Genomic DNA, 16,261 nt, shown 5'->3' on the forward strand with positions numbered 1-16,261 from the left:
TGGACAGGGCACAGCCACAGACAGGACACTGACACAGACAGACACAGACAGGACACAGACACAGACAGGACACTGACTTTGACAGGACACTGACACATACAGGACACAGACACAGACAGGACACTGACATAGACAGGACACAGACACAGACAGGACACTGACATAGGCAAGACCAGACAGGACACAGACATGGACAGGACACTGACACAGAAAGGACACAGACACAGACAGGACACAGACATGGACAGGATACACACATAGACAGGACATAGACATAAACAGGACTGGACACATACTGGACACATACTGGACACATACAGGACACATACAGGACACAGCCATAGACAGGATACTGACACAGACAGGACACTGACATAGACAGGACACGTACACTGGCAGGAAACAGACACAGACAGGACACAGACATAGACAGGACTGGACTTATACTGGACACATACTGGTCACATACAGGACACATACAGGACACAGCCACTGACAGGACACTGACATAGACAGGACACTGACACAGACAGGACACAGACACAGACAGGACACTGACATAGACAAGACCAGACAGGACACAGACATGGACAGGAAAGACACAGATAGGACACAGACACAGACACATACAGACATGACACAGACACAGACAGGACACTGACATAGATAGGACACAGACATGGACAGGACACATCCACAGTCTGGACACAGACACAGACAGGACACAGACATAGACAGGACTGTACTTATACTGGACACATACTGGTCACATACAGGACACATACAGGACACAGCCACTGACAGGACACTGACATAGACAGGACACTGACATAGATAGGACACAGACATGGACAGGACACATCCACAGTCTGGACACACACACAGACAGGACACATGCAGGACGCATACACAGACAGGACACAGACACAGACAGGACACTGACATAGACAGGACACAGACATGGACAGGACACATCCACAGTCTGGACACACACACAGTCAGGACACATGCAGGACGCATACACAGACAGGACAAAAACACAGAAAGGACACTGACATATACAGGACACAGACATAGACACGACACGGACATGGACAGGACATAGGCAGGACACAGACATAGGCAGGACACAGACAAGACAGGACCCAGACATAGACAGGACACAGACATAGACAGGATACAGACATGGACAGGATATAGACAGGACACAGACACAGACAGGACACAGACACAGATAGGACACAGACACAGACAGGACACAGAAAAAGACAGGACACAGACACATACTGGACACATACTGGACACATACTGGACACATACAGGACAAAGCCACAGACAGGACACTGACATAGACAGGACACTGACATAGACAGGACACTGACACAGACAGGACACAGCCACTGACAGGACACAGCCACAGACAGGACACGGACAGGACACAGAGAGGACACAGCCAGGACACAGACACAGACATGGACAGGACACAGACAGGACACAGACACAGACATGGACAGGGCACAGCCACAGACAGGACACTGACACAGACAGACACAGACAGGACACTGACATTGACAGGACACTGAAACAGACAGGACACAGACATAGACAGGACACTGACACAGACAGGACACAGACATTGACAGGACACTGAAACAGACAGGACACAGACACAGACAGGACACTGACATTGACAGGACACTGACACAGACAGGACACTGACACAGACAGGACACAGACAGGACACAGATACAGACAGGACACTGACACAGACAGGACACAGACATAGACAGGACACAGATACAAACAGGACACTGACACAGACAGGACACTGACACAGCCAAAGACAGGACACTGACACGGACAGGATACAGACAGGACACTGACACAGACAGGACTCTGACACAGACAGGACACAGACATAGACAGGACACAGACAGGACACAGATACAGACAGGACACTGACACAGACAGGACACAGACATAGACAGGACACAGATACAGACAGGATACTGACACAGACAGGACACTGACACAGACAGGACACAGCCACAGACAGGACACAGACACGGACAGGACACTGATATAGACAGGACACAGACATTCTTTTGACTGCTGAATATCCATGTTTTGGTGTTGGAAATGTTTTTATAATGATAAATTAAGGAAGTAATATTTTTTACCCATGTTGTGTTTAAAGCAACAATTAAGTGTCTCTGTGTTTTTATCATGATGAATGTGATACATTGAGCTGAACTTCTTTATCATGTATATTACATTGTAATGGGGATGTTTTCGGAAACAACCCATATGCTGTTGTCAAGCCATACTAATGGACAAGAATTGTACAGAATTATATTTGGAAGGGTAAGGTTTGACATTAATAACAATGAGTGGGATTAACATGAGAATTAACTGATAAACACTGAAGGATAATATTAAAGCAACCTGATGGACGGACAGAGAACACATGACAAGGCAGCCAATGTTCTGTGTCCTTGTGGATTCTTGGCGAGAAGGTGTCCCCAATCCCTCATACTGGTTGTGACCGCCTTCGTGGTCTAGTGGTAGAACGTCTGCCCGGAGAGTGGGACCCCCTCTGTGATCTAGTGGTAGAACGTCTGCCCGGAGAGTGTTAGGCAAGGGATTCAATCACAAGCCAGGTCAAACCAAAAGAGGTTAAAAGATGGTACTTGTTATAACTCTGCCTGGCGCTCGGCATTAAGGGCCTAAAACGAGGACTGGTTGGCTCGGAGTCAGTAAACTGTTTGTTTGTTTGTTGTTTTACGCCGCAATCAGCAATGTTCCAGCTATATGACGGCGGTCTGTAAATAATGAAGTCTGGACCAGACTATCCAGTGATTTACATCGCAATCTCATTAAAATCAGATCTTAGTTCTCTCTATCGCTATACAAAGATCTGAGGACATCCCATTAGGGGTCACGTCAGAACGACCTTTCCTCAGACCAATCAAAGCGTCGCTTACCTGATCATTAAAGTAACAGTCGGAATGTGTTTTCTTATATATTAGACATTCCGGAATGTTCGTTTGTTCAGTTTAAAAAAAAATTAATCAAGAACTGTGTCAACATATTTTTCAAGCGTTGTCTGAAATGGAAGTTGCCAGGTTCAAATGGTGCCGCAAAGCTCGTGAAAGCTGCATTCTGATTGGCTGATGTCGACTTCTTGTTACTCGTTTCAGTGGTCGGTCAAAGTTCGCAAAAGGTCATTCTGACGTGACCCGTAATGGGATGTCCTCAGGTCTTTGTTTAGCGGCAGCGAGAACTTAGATCTGATTTTAATGAGATTGTTTACATCATGAACATTGATCCCTGCAATTGGAATCGATGACATACATCAACCAAGTCCTGGTAGTCGCCTTTTACGACAAGCATGGGTTGCTGAAGACCTAGTCTACCACTGATCTTCACGGGTCCAGTATACTGAGTGAGGTAGTCATGTTAAACTGCGGCATGGTATCTCAGTGGGCTAGCATTTGAAAATCAGCATTAGTCCAGACTAGTAAAACCATACGCACCTGTGCATGCACATCTCTATGTGAGTGTAATTATCTTGAATGTTACATTAAAACCTCATTTCAACTCACCCTGGTTGTGAGAAGTAGCTGAGATTTGATGGCCGCTGTAGAGTACTTTGACGAGTAACCAACAAATTAACAATGTGGCTAATTATGTGTCATCTTGCCTGACTGTTCACAGTAACAATTGTAAGCCAATATTCTGTTGTGTGTCCTTTTGGATTCTTGGCAAGGTGTCCCCATTGGTCTGCTTCAGGCTTAATTCAGTATAGGGATTCCATGGTACAGCCACAGCTAACACAGACCTGTTTTTATTCTTTTTCAGCTACTGAACATGGAACAATGATCAGCCAGCTTGAGAAAGGCGACATTGTTTATGATATGTTTGCAGGTGTTGGTCCGTTCGCCATCCCGGCTGCAAGGCGTGGTATCTCTGTCAAGGCCAATGTCCTTAACCCAGATTCCTACAGCTCTTTACAGAGAAACATTTCTCTTAATAGAATTAAACCAGATATGTTGACAGCTTATAATCTTGATGGACGGGCATTCATTCGAACAGTTGTGAAGTCTGATTTGATCAAGAGGATAAAGTCAGATCCACAAGGCAGCAACATGCATGTGTTGATGAATCTCCCAGCATCAGCCATAGAATTCCTGGACTGCTTTGTGTCTCTTTTAGCGGATTGTGATTTAGTAAGGGAGGATGTAGATGATGCAAATTTACCAGTGGTGCATTGCTACTGTTTCAGCAAAAGCATTGATCCAAGGAAAGATGTCGTGGAACAAGGGGAGAGAATTATTGCTAAATCTTTGACAGATGTCAGTGTGAGATTTGTTCGAAATGTTGCCCCCAACAAAGATATGTTGTGCTTAACATTTCGCCTGACAAAAGACATTTTATTTCATGAAGTACAGGAAGCTGATTTGAATCTAAATGAGGATGGTAAGTTTGCTTATGATGTAGTTGCATTTAGATTCAATATCTGTTGGTGATTATAGAGTTAATGTACTTTCAGTTTTTAGATCAAAGATTATGTCAACCAAAGATACAATAATGCTTCACCCATTGTCTGTCCTGCAATCGTACTGACTGGCATTGCGTTTCAGTTTCTTATGCTTGATTTTCAGGTGAACCAGAGGCTAAGAGAGTGAAAACTAACTGATGGCCATTGCAAAATCTTCATTCAAGTTTCAGTTTTCTGGAAAAGAGACAGTGAATGATAAGAGGAACAACTAAACCTTAGAAAGACAAGAAGTCACATTCATCATGACAAACTGATCCTACATGTTATTTTGTGTACCCAACATTTGTAATAACTTGCTTAGATAAGTTAGCAGGACAAACCATACACCCAATATGTATATACTTATTCAGGTGATATTTTGCAATCACATGTAACTGTTTACATGTTTTATCAGAATTTGATCACTTCACATTTGTTTTGGAAGCCTTGTGGGGATTGAACAACTTCATTGATATCACAGCAAGTAAGTTGTCTTGGCCTGGCACGTTTTTCTAACAGGTCTTTCAAACATGTCGAGGGTCAAGGTCACCCTCAAGGTCATAGCCTGAAAAAGTTGGGTCAGCGATCTGAAAAGGCCATGAGTGACCCAGTTGAGACTTCTCGAGGCAAGGGAGTTAACTGACTATAAATTTCCACCCTTGCTGAACTAGGCTGGAATTCCGGTGTAACATTTTGGCTGGACTAATGAGGTGATGCGTAGACCAATCAACATAGTGTAACTAACTAGACATCCTGTTTGAAAACAACATAGATTTCAACGTGCAGATTTCTGACGACTGCAGGATTTGCAAAGCATATGTATTGGTGTCGATAGATATTTTGCAAATCTTTTCATGTTTTAAATCAAGGTGCCAAAGTGATTTGATGCACTTCGTGAGGTAAGACCCGTTACAATATAGATCTGAGATGTTGAATCTGATTGGTCAAAAGGAGGGACACAGAAGGGACATAACTCGTAATAAACACTGGTGGTGCTACGAGGAAGCCTGGAAATTCCAGCCTAGTTCGGCAAGGGTGGAAACTGGCCTGGGGGATGTTACAAATGTCAGTCAAAGATTGGCCCAACTGACCTAGCATTAACAGTGAGTTGTGTTCTCAAATGACTTGTGATGTCGCCCCATACCATTACTCTTCAATCACCAAACTGACGATGTTGAATTACGAAAGCGTTGCTGAAACGTTCTTTTGGACGCCTGGAGACCCTTGCACCAGTATCAGAGCTGTACAAATGAAATCTGTGAATTTGTGAACAGTATGCTCACCCAGTCTTGTCTTCTGAACCTCAGTTTTGTCTACACCAAGCTAGGCGTACCTGACCGTGACATGGAAGCAAAATTGGGCGTATCGCTGGACGTGGTCGTCGGATGTTGTTTTCCTTCTGGTTCCGTACGGAACTGCCACTAATTGGTCTCAACCCAGGAAATGAGGCCTTTTGGTGTCGATTCCGTAGATGCACGAACCGAATATGGCTGTCTTGTTGACGTCTTATCAAGAGAGATAATATTGTGTTTCGATGAACATTAAAAATGCCTGTTAACTTCGTTTTGTTCCATTCTTCTTTGCAGTATAACCACGGAGAGTAGACGTTGATTTTCAGCAAGCGTAAATTACGTAAGCGTTATTTAAAAACAAGTGTGTTTATGCGCACCTGATAGATGAACAATCATTGTGTGCTGTTCACATTTGAAAACCAAGTGAATGGGTATCATGCTTCCAACAAACGCGCAAATATCCAAACTGTGCGCCGTGCATGAGCATACACATGCACATTCGGAATCAAGACCAAAAGGTCGAGAATTCTTCGTGAAAATGCATTATTTAATTTCAGAATAAAACTATTTTTATTGACTGATGCACACAACCCCTCCCCCCGTTATTATATATGTCATCATTGATCAATGGGTAAGTCAATATTATTAATGTTATGTCATTGTGTAGTCCACCATGTACATAAACCCTTCTTTCATGCTTAAAGTCAATCTCGTAAGAATCGGATCTTTTAGGTCGCGTCGGGTAAACTCTAATTAGCCAAAAGGCATCGAGGCTTCTAAATTCACGGTACGAAAAGAGCGAAGCATTCAGCCATGCATATCTGAATTCTGTTTCTCGAAAACGAAATATAATCGGGGAGTAAATGAATAAAGAAGTGTTTTTACATTAGTTCAAGATTCTGCTTACTGGAAAAAACCAACAACAATACTTTCATTATAAAATCTTGTGAACACGGATTTATTCATGAAATTACAGAGAGAACGTTCTTCTTTTGAACAACTAACAGACTGGACAGAAACAAAGATTTACAAAGTACCGTCCCCAAGGCAAAGTGCAGAAATTACTTAATTAAAAAGGATGAAAGCATGTCGAGAAAAGATATACAAGCAGTGAAGGCTATTCCCACGGGGTAAAATACAATCAAGAGGCGCTCAAGTCGATGTACTGACACCAGCTGCATCTGCTCATCACAAGATTGCGCCCTACTTTATTATATATTATGTTGTATATAATATATGCGAAATATGATGAAGTTAATATTATTCCGGGGAACCATACTGAATATGATCTTTTATATATTTCCACGTTTCATTACGAAAAAATAATCCACATTATATTATTTACTATCAATTGGAAACATCTTATTAAATACATAACACCGAATGAAAGGCGGGTGTGTGTGTATATCGGCCATGTTATATACATAATTCAGAATGAAAGGCGGGTGTGTGTATATCGGACATGTTATCTACATCATTCAGAATGAAAGGCGGGTGTGTGTGTATGTCGGACATGTTATATACATCATTCACAATGAAGGGCGGATGTGTGTGTATATCGGACATGTTATATACACCATTCAGAATGACAGACGGGTTTGTGTTTATATCGGACATGCTATATACATCATTCAGAATGATAGGCGGGTGTGTGTATATCGGACATGTTATATACATCATTCAGAATGACAGACGGGTTTGTGTATATCGGACATGCTATATACATCGTTCAGAATGACAGACGGGTTTGTGTATACCGAACATGTTATATACATCATTCAGAATGACAGACGGGTTTGTGTGTATACCGAACATGTTATATACATCATTCAGAATGACAGACGGGTTTGTGTATATCGGACATGCTATATACATCATTCAGAATGACAGACGGGTTTGTGTATACCGAACATGTTATATACATCATTCAGAATGACAGACGGGTTTGTGTATATCGGACATGCTATATACATCATTCAGAATGACAGACGGGTTTGTGTGTATACCGAACATGTTATATACATCATTCAGAATGACAGACGGGTTTGTGTATATCGGACATGCTATATACATCATTGAGAATGACAGACGGGTTTGTGTATATCGGACATGTTATATACATCATTCAGAATGACAGACGGGTTTGTGTGTATACCGAACATGTTATATACATCATTCAGAATGACAGACGGGTTTGTGTATATCGGACATGCTATATACATGATTCAGAATGACAGACGGGTTTGTGTATACCGAACATGTTATATACATCATTCAGAATGACAGACGGGTTTGTGTATATCGGACATGCTATATACATCATTCAGAATGACAGACGGGTTTGTGTGTATACCGAACATGTTATATACATCATTCAGAATGACAGACGGGTTTGTGTATACCGAACATGTTATATACATCATTCAGAATGACAGACGGGTTTGTGTATATCGGACATGCTATATACATCATTCAGAATGACAGACGGGTTTGTGTGTATACCGAACATGTTATATACATCATTCAGAATGACAGACGGGTTTGTGTATATCGGACATGTTATATACTTCATTCAGAATGACAGACGGGTTTGTGTATATCGGACATGCTATATACATCATTCAGAATGACAGACGGGTGTGTGTATATCGGACATGTTATATACATCATTCAGAATGACAGACGGGTTTGTGTATATCGGACATGTTATATACATCATTCAGAATGACAGACGGGTTGGTGTATATCGGAATCAAACCTAAAGCAAATAACGCTCGATGCATGGTGTCGTGCAATAACATAAAAAGCGCAACAAGATGTACACTGTCACGTGTCCTACAGTCGGACAGTCTTCAGTTTGTCAATCAGCGATGCCTACCACACGTGATTCCCACAAACGACAATATAGGTACACCGCGACATATTTTACGTACGCTTCTATATCCCATTGGCGGTCATCTGCGTTCATCAACGTGGCAGTCTGATGTCAATCACATGTACTCAAACCTGATGTTATGACATTGTGTATATGTTTTCAAGAATAAATATTTGTGCTAAAACACGTTTGGAGGATTATTACTACACACTCTATCATCTTATGACAAAATCCTCAGGAAATTTGTTTTGTCTCCAACAAATAAGGTTTGTCACACCCTGTTACCCCACATTCCCATACATCCTGATCTACAAACAAACATTGGCTGTCATTCCAGAAAAATGCTTTGATTTTTTTCAGGTATTCGGCACATGGAAATCGTGAAAACCATGCCACTCGCGACTGTTCGTATTCGTTATACCCGGAGTCGAGAACTCAGGACGGAGGCCCATCCCTCTACCTTTTATTTTTTTCAGCAAAACCTCACAGGCGTGATTTGTAACGTAAACAGTGGAACCTGCATTTGGTCTTTGCTCTTCGTACTGTTTCAGCTGCCTTAGCATCATGGCAGTAGATAAGCGTTCAAGACATTGTGCGAACCTGCACAAGGCACTCGTGACTGTATCATTATTTCTATGTTTGGATACCATGACGCCATACATAACCAAGCCACAAATATATAAAAAATGAGTGTATTCCCATGTACAAAGGACTTTAGCCTTACACCAAGAATGCAATATTTTTTTTCAGAATGACACAAATAGCGATATAACTGACAAACATTCCAACCCATATATCTCTAAAGTGTCGAAGTGGTGATGTCAAAGAGAACTATCCACTGGTATAAAAACGCCCACCACATATTCCTGGATTTGGTTCATGCTAGCATTGAAAAAAAATGTGATTAATAATATATCTAGTCAAGCAGATCCGTAAATTCTTATGTTATAGTTTATTGTATTCTTGCTGTTTCAATAGAATGTGTGTATCTGTTTATAAAATGGTGTAACTTCGGGATAGTTCTCTTTGACATTTTTGTTCAAATCATTATTACATAACAAGAGCCTTACTGAACCAAACATTTATAATATAAATTGCCAGTGTAAATAAAAGCCTTTTTCAAGTATTCCCAAAGAGTTCTGTATAAAACATAAAAGTTATCGGTGTGTTGCCAAAATGTTGACCAAATACGTTTGAAAGTTACTTCATTCAGGCATCAAAGTTGAATGGCTGATATCTCAAAATGATGTGATTGTGGTTTGGTTCTATATGGCTTCATGGTATCTGTTTATTGTCCACATTCAGCACAGGAGCTTGTTATTGGTCAGTTTGGGAAATATACCACCCCAGTGTAAGTAACGAGACGTCTCTAATACTGTGCCGGGACCTAGGCGCGAGAAAGTTTTTTTTGTGTTGACACAAATCTGTACTCCCCTCTCCCAGAAAAGCTGTATCCGCCCCTGGGACACGTGCTTTGCTTTGTGACAGATAACGGGATAAGCTAGGGGCCAAAACGAGATCTGGACACTTTAGTTAACGAACATTTCCCAAGATTTGAGAGGTGAGTGAGCTGGAATTTAGGCCGCTTTGAACAATATTCCAGTTATATCGCCGTACTACCCATCTTCATCCACGTGCCAGGGCTGATGTCATATGGAAGATGTCATATGCCACTCAGTACCCATAGTTTCCTGTGACGTCACACTGGTTTTGTTTGTTTGTTGTTTCACGCCGCACTCAGCCATATTCATATATATGACGTCGGTCTGTAAATAATCGAGTCTGGACCAGACAATCCAGTGATTGACATCATGCGCATCGATCCACGCAATTGGGATATGATGAAATGCATCAACCAAGACACGATTGCCCAAAAAGAAACCTAACGATTGTTTTAGTTAAGGAATGTCCACGAACCCTCCTTTGGAACTCGGAAATAATGGAGAATAGCGCGGACATACTCTCAACGTAGTTATCATCAAAATCATAAAAAATAACAGTTCAATAACTGTCCATTCCTATACATGTAAGACCGAGTCCACAATACTAATGTTTCTGGTCCTATTATAAATACTCGGCATACAGGGCGGGCTCATAAAGTGCAACAATCACCAGTAGATGTTGAGTTGTCTCCCTTCTCTATTACAGTTAAGATCATTTACAGGTGTGAATTGTTACTGCACGGCGCCATGCGCTGAGCTTTATTTGTTTTTTTTTGTTTGAGATAGGTACATGGGATGAGTAATAGTTGGAAAGACGTAAACAAACTTTTAAAAGAAACCTTATCTTTATCTCGCATATATATAATGATACCACATATTTTTAGATAGTTGTAGACAAAGTTATAAAAGAAACCATATCCTTGTCTCAGATATTCATAATGATATGTGTTCGTACGAAATCCGTGTAGCGAGGTATGAGTGCTTTCGTACCGGGTGAATAACTGACGTGCCAGGCTACAGCAGTAAACACACAGTACGCTAAGTATTACGGGGGTAACTCATAGAGAAGTATGATTCATGGTTGTATAAAAACTACAATTCTAAAAATATATGCATGTTTCCACTGATCTACATTATAAAATAATATTACAACCATGTAACTATAACTTTGAAAATGATTCACTATGAAAAATATTAACAACTTTACAATTACAGACATTAACAACATATGTTTAGTCCTGGTATGTGTTATTATTTGATTGTGTATTTGATTATACCAAGTTCTCCCGTGCGTCTTTAGAACCAATTTGACAACATTCATTTCTTTCAGAAGCTCGGACATCGAGGCAGCGGATGTGTCATGTGTGCCAGTAAACACCAGTCCCTGAGCTTCAGGCACCCACGTCAGAAAGAAGCATGATGTAATCTGTGAATGATGCCTGAAGACATACAAGTCTAAATATGTCCCACCACTGCATGTGAAGACATTCACTGTAATCAGTAAAAGCAATGAAAAATGGCTTCTTTCATTTCTAGAAGGATAAAACTATCCTGAACATAGTGTCATGTTTGGCCTGTCGGCTATCGGAAATGCAGGAACAAACTATAATGAGATAAGTTTTTGTTTTGTTAAATATCTAGGAATTTATACATCACACAAAAGTAATACATCAATAAAAATCCTTAAGAAACTAATAAAGCTAACAGAGACACAACAATGCGCTGGCATGAAGTAATTATGACCTATTCATGGTGAAAAGCACCTTGTTTCCGACAGGTAGCTGTCGCGCCAGATGACACCATAAGTCCAGTAAAACTTAATACTGAGTGTCGTATATAACTTCTATAACCAATGAGGTCCTGAAGCCATTCGGAGTATGGTATATGTTAGATTTAGTTCAAATTATTGAGTAAAAGGGCCAAACACTTGTCTGAACCATGTGCTTGGGTAAAATCACAAATTATACTGTCCCGCGTGAAAATGATAGTTGCTATGAAGATATATTAGTTACTATTTTTTTTCAATGTTCCAAATAATGACAAAAGTATTTGGTTGGTCGAATAACTGGTTACTAATTTGTTGTCTACAAAGCCCTGGACATGGGGCCGTGGTCTCCACCCGTAGAACGTCCGCCCGGAGAGTGGAAGGTCGGGGGTTCCATCCGCTTACGTTATACCAAAGACGTCTAAAGGTGTTACTTTCTGTTACCCTGCCTGGTGCTCCGCATGAAGGGGCTTAAACAAGGACTGGCTGGGAGTCAGTATACTGTGTCATGTTAAAACTGCGGCATGGTATCTCTGGGCTAGCATTATAAAATCGACATTAAGCCGGACTAGTATATGTCGATTTTATAATGCAACTTCAGACATTAATTTATATATGTTGAAAACAAAGACGTGACTCGTAAAGATCCGGGGTAGAATAGGTCTTCAGTAAGCCATCGACTATATGCTTTTCATAAGAGGGTGATCAGGCTCGCTGTCTTGGTTGATGCATGTCATCATATCCCAATTGCGTGGATCGATGCGCATGATGTCAATCACTGGATTGTCTGGTCCAGACTCGATTATTTACAGACCGACGTCATATATATGAATATGGCTGAGTGCGGCGTGAAACAACAAACAAACAAAACCAGTGTGACGTCACAGGAAACTATGGGTACTGAGTGGCATATGACATCTTCCATATGACATCAGCCCTGGCACGTGGATGAAGATGGGTAGTACGGCGATATAACTGGAATATTGTTCAAAGCGGCCTAAATTCCAACTCACTCACCTCTCAAATCTTGGGAAATGTTCGTTAACTAAAGTGTCCAGATCTCGTTTTGGCCCCTAGCTTATCCCGTTATCTGTCACAAAGCAAAGCACGTGTCCCAGGGGCGGATACAGCTTTTCTGGGAGAGGGGAGTACAGATTTGTGTCAACACAAAAAAAACTTTCTCGCGCCTAGGTCCCGGCACAGTATTAGAGACGTCTCGTTACTTACACTGGGGTGGTATATTTCCCAAACTGACCAATAACAAGCTCCTGTGCTGAATGTGGACAATAAACAGATACCATGAAGCCATATAGAACCAAACCACCAATCACATCATTTTGAGATATCAGCCATTCAACTTTGATGCCTGAATGAAGTAACTTTCAAACGTATTTGGTCAACATTTTGGCAACACACCGATAACCTTTATGTTTTATACAGAACTCTTTGGGAATACTTGAAAAAGGCTTTTATTTACACTGGCAATTTATATTATAAATGTTTGGTTCAGTAAGGCTCTTGTTATGTAATAATGATTTGAACAAAAATGTCAAAGAGAACTATCCCGAAGTTACACCATTTTATAAACAGATACACACATTCTATTGAAACAGCAAGAATACAATAAACCATAACATAAGAATTTACGGATCTGCTTGACTAGATATATTATTAATCACATTTTTTTTCAATGCTATCATGAACCAAATCCAGGAATATGTGGTGGGCGTTTTTATACCAGTGGATAGTTCTCTTTGACATCACCACTTCGAAACTTAGGAGCTATATGGGTTGGAATGTTTGTCAGTTATATCGCTATTTGTGTTATTCTGAAAAAAAATATTGCATTCTTGGTGTAAGGCTTAAGTCCTTTGTACATGGGAATACACTCATTTTTTATATATTTGTGGCTTGGTTATGTATGGCGTCATGGTATCCAAACATAGAAATAATGATACAGTCACGAGTGCCTTGTGCAGGTTCGCACAATGTCTTGAACGCTTATCTACTGCCATGATGCTAAGGCAGCTGAAACAGTACGAAGAGCAAAGACCAAATGCAGGTTCCACTGTTTACGTTACAAATCACGCCTGTGAGGTTTTGCTGAAAAAAATAAAAGGTAGAGGGATGGGCCTCCGTCCTGAGTTCTCGACTCCGGGTATAACGAATACGAACAGTCGCGAGTGGCATGGTTTTCACGATTTCCATGTGCCGAATACCTGAAAAAAATCAAAGCATTTTTCTGGAATGACAGCCAATGTTTTTTTGTAGATCAGGATGTATGGGAATGTGGGGTAACAGGGTGTGACAAACCTTATTTGTTGGAGACAAAACAAATTTCCTGAGGATTTTGTCATAAGATGATAGAGTGTGTAGTAATAATCCTCCAAACGTGTTTTAGCACAAATATTTATTCTTGAAAACATATACACAATATCATAACTTCAGGTTTGAGTACATGTGATTGACATCAGACTGCCACGTTGATGAACGCAGATGACCGCCAATGGGATATAGAAGCGTACGTAAAATATGTCGCGGTGTACCTATATTGTCGTTTGTGGGAATCACGTGTGGTAGGCATCGCTGATTGACAAACTGAAGACTGTCCGACTGTAGGACACGTGACAGTGTACATCTTGTTGCGCTTTTTATGTTATTGCACGACACCATGCATCGAGCGTTATTTGCTTTAGGTTTGATTCCGATATACACCAACCCGTCTGTCATTCTGAATGATGTATATAACATGTTCGGTATACACACACCCGCCTATCATTCTGAATGATGTATATAACATGTCCGATATACACACACCCGTCTGTCATTCTGAATGATGTATATAACATGTCCGATATACACACACCCGCCTATCATTCTGAATGATGTATATAACATGTCCGATATACACACAACCGCCTTTCATTCTGAATGACGTATATAACATGTCCGATATACACAAACCCGCCTATCATTCTGAATGATGTATATAACATGACCGATTTACACACCCGCCTATCATTCTGAATGATGTATATAACATGTCCCCAAAACACACACACACCTTTCATTCTGAATGATGTAGATAACATGTCCGATATACACACACCCGCCCATCATTCTGAAATATGTATATAACATGGCCGATATACACACACACCCACCTTTCATTCTGAATGATGTATATAACATGTCCGATATACACACACCCGCCTGTGATTCTGAATGATGTATATAACATGTCCGATATACAGACACCTGCCTATCATTCTGAATGATGTATATAACATGTCCGCTATACACACACCCGCCTTTCATTCTGAATGATGTAGATAACATGTCCGATATACACACACCCACCTTTCATTCTGAATTATGTATATAACATGGGCCATATACACACACACCCGCCTTTCATTCGGTGTTATGTATTTAATAAGATGTTTCCAATTGATAGTAAATAAGATAATGTGGATTATTTATTCGTAATGAAACGTCGAAATATATAAAAGATCATATTCTGTATGGTTCCCCGGAATAATATTAACTTCATCATATTCCGCATATATTATATACAACATAATATATAATAAAGTATGGCGCAATCTTGTGATGAGCAGATGCAGCTGGTGTCAGTACATCGACTTGAGCGCCTCTTGATTGTATTTTACCTCGTGGGAATAGCCTTCACTGCTTGTATATCTTGTCTCGACATGCGTTCATCCTTTTTAATTAAGTAATTTCTGCACTTTGCCTTGGGGTCGGTACTTTGTAAATCTTTGTTTCTGTCCAGTCTGTTAGTTGTTCAAAAGAAGAACGTTCTCTCTGTAATTTCATGAATACATCCGTGTTCATAAGATTTTATAATGAAAGTATTGTTGTTGGTTTTTTTCCAGTATGCAGAATCTTGAACTAATGTAAAAACACTTCTTTATTCATTTACTCCCCGATTATATTTCGTTTTCGAGAAACAGAATTCAGATATGCATGGCTGAATGCTTCGCTCTTTTCGTACCGTGAATTTAGAAGCCTCGATGCCTTTTGGCTAATTAGAGTTTACCCCACGCGACCTAAAAGATCCGATTCTTATGAGATTGACTTTAAGCATGAAAGAAGGGTTTATGTACATGGTGGACTACACAATGACATAACATTAATAATATTGACTTACCCATTGATCAATGATGACATATATAATAACGGGGGGAGGGGTTGTGTGCATCAGTCAAGATGAAGAAGAATTCTCGACCTTTTGGTCTTGATTCCGAATGTGCATGTGTATGCTCATGCACGGCGCACAGTTCGGATATTTGCGTGTTTGTTGGAAGCATGATACCCATTCACTTG

Source organism: Haliotis cracherodii, unplaced genomic scaffold (genome assembly GCF_022045235.1).
Source record: "Haliotis cracherodii isolate W230 unplaced genomic scaffold, xgHalCrac1.p SCAF_34, whole genome shotgun sequence".
NCBI lineage: Eukaryota > Metazoa > Mollusca > Gastropoda > Lepetellida > Haliotidae > Haliotis > Haliotis cracherodii.